Source organism: Canis aureus, chromosome X (genome assembly GCF_053574225.1).
Source record: "Canis aureus isolate CA01 chromosome X, VMU_Caureus_v.1.0, whole genome shotgun sequence".
Lineage (NCBI taxonomy): Eukaryota > Metazoa > Chordata > Mammalia > Carnivora > Canidae > Canis > Canis aureus.
Window position 1 is genome coordinate 16,336,781 of NC_135649.1, and position 2,523 is coordinate 16,339,303.

The following is a 2,523-nucleotide window of genomic DNA, read 5'->3' on the forward strand; positions in this document are numbered from 1 at the left end:
TTCTAGAGCTCTGTTGCACAACAATGTGAATGTACTTAACACCACTGAACTGTACACTGACAAATAGGGTGGTAAGTTTTATGTTATGTAGTTTCTCCCACAATAAAAAAAAAAAATAGAACTGTGGTCGCGGAGCCATGGGTGAGGTAGCGGCGCAGCGAGAGGCTGTGGGTAGCATAGCCCAGCAAGCCGGACGGTGGGCCGCAGCGAGGTGATTGCGGCGGATCTCGGAAAGAAGAAATGATGTAAATAATTCACTGTCCAAACTTTAAGGTCAGAGGTGAGAAGGAAGGTCAGGGAGACTATGGCCTGGCCAAATATTTTTCAAAGAGGAACTCTGTTCTCCCGGTTCAGCCATCATCATGTTGTTGTGTTCCTGCTTACCTTCTTCAGGTATTCGTTGCTCCACACATCAAGAAAAACTTTTAGCAATGTCAAAGTCAGTATCTCTAAGCAGTGGACCCCAAGTGCTTTTAACAAGTCAATTAGCCTGCCTGTAGAGATCTGGAGCAGCAACCATTTGTTTCCCAGAGCAGAGGAAGCCACACTTTTCCTTGGGACACTGGATACTATTTTCCTCTTCTCTTATGCTGTGGGCCTTTTCATCAGTGGAATTGTTGGAGATCGGCTTATGATGGGTTCTATCTTTTGGCATGTGCTCTTCTGCACTAGTGGTGTTTGTCTTTGGCACTGTCACAGAATGGCTGCATTTCTACAACAAGGGACTCTACTGCTGCCTGTGGATTGTAAATGGCCTGCTGCAGTCTACTGATTGGCCCTGTGTGGTTGCTGTTATGGGCAATTGGTTTGGGAGAGCTGGACGAGGAGTTGTTTTTGGTCTCTGGAGTGCCTGTGCTTCAGTGGGCAATATTTTGGGAGCATGCCTAGCTTCTTCTGTTCTGCAATACAGTTATGAGTATGCCTTTCTGGTGACAGCGGCTGTGCAGTTTGCTGGTGGGATCATCATCTTCTTTGGGCTCCTGGTGTCACCAGAAGAAATTGGTCTCCCAGGCATCGAGGCAGAAGAAAATTTTGAAGAGGACTCACACAGGCCACTGATTAATGATGCTGAAAACGAAGATGAATATGAGCCTAATTATTCCATCCAAGAAGGCAGTACTATTACCCAAGTCAAGGCAATAAGCTTTTATCAGGCCTGTTGTCTTCCTGGAGTTATACTCACTGGCCTATGCCTGCTTGAAGTTAGTAAATTACTCCTTCTTCTTCTGGTTACCCTTTTATCTGAGTAACAACTTCGGATGGAAGGAGGCTGAAGCTGACAAGCTGTCCATTTGGTACGATGTTGGAGGAATTATAGGTGGGACTTTGCAAGGTTTCATCTCTGACATATTACAGAAGAGAGTACCCGTTTTAGCTCTCAGTCTACTTCTGGCCATTGGGTCCCCAGTTGGATATAGCCGTTCTCCAAACGATAAATCCATTAATGCACTTCTGATGGCAGTTACAGGATTTTTTATCGGTGGGCCTTCTAAAATGATTAGTTCTGCTATTTCTGTGGACCTGGGTCGCCAAGAGCTGATCCAAGGGAGCATTGAGGCTTTGGCGACTGTCACAGGAATTGTTGATGGAACTGGAAGTATTGGAGCTGCAGTGGGCCAGTACTTAGTGTCTTTGATCCAGGACAATCTGGGATTATGGGTATTCTACTTTTTCATTCTCATGACAAGTTGTACAATTTTGTTTATATCGCCATTAATAGTGAGGGAAATCTGCTATCTTATGCAAAGATGACAAGCTCACGTATTGAGTGAGTGAGTGTTGCCCACAGAAGAAAAGAACAATGGGAGACACATCAGGACTATTATTTTTTTAAATTCACCCTATTTGGGGGTTGTCTTAAGAGCTCCAACAAAACCTCAGAGTGTCAAGCCTCTTTCAACAGTGTCAGCCACTTGAGATATTGACCAGTGGTGAAGGCCAGGCTGTTTTTCTACACTACATGAGTTATTGTGGATGATTTTCACTGTTTCATAAATGTACTGATTGGCCCATGAATCTGCCAGCCTCTTTATTTGGCCTGTTGAAATTTATCCTTTTAACCTGAAATACTGTCTTGGACTTGGACCTTAATTCTCCAGCCTGGAAAGTTGAGTGGCCACAAGACAGTTGCACATGGTTTGCATCAATGACGGGCTCCACGAATAGGAAGGGAGCATTGGATTTTGCTTTGATAATGAATTTGCAAAGAGCAGTCACTCATCTTTGAAGCATCAAATCCTGGTAGTGTGCTCAAGCTGGATCAAGTGTAAGCCTGCCTTGGACAAAGACTCCCTTTGTTAACTGTGGTGGGAAAAATCACACTACATGGTGATTGGCTCAGTCACTCTATCTGATCTAAAGTTATTCACCTCCAGAAGCAGAAATACCTTCAAATTATTGTCACCTTGTTCTCCTCATTCAAAATTCAACTCCTGGAACTACACAGTCTTCGTTTCAAGAACCATAAGGTACATCATCAGTTGTCATGAACATTCCAAGGTGTAGCTCATGACTGAAGTACTC

The 2,523-nt window shown here is 44.1% G+C and overlaps 1 pseudogene; it reads left to right on the forward strand.

Annotated features, from left to right (window-relative positions):
• The first annotated feature begins 200 nt into the window (after nt 1-200).
• LOC144309212 (sugar phosphate exchanger 3 pseudogene) lies at nt 201-2,253 on the forward strand (annotated as a pseudogene).
• The last annotated feature ends 270 nt before the right edge of the window (nt 2,254-2,523 follow it).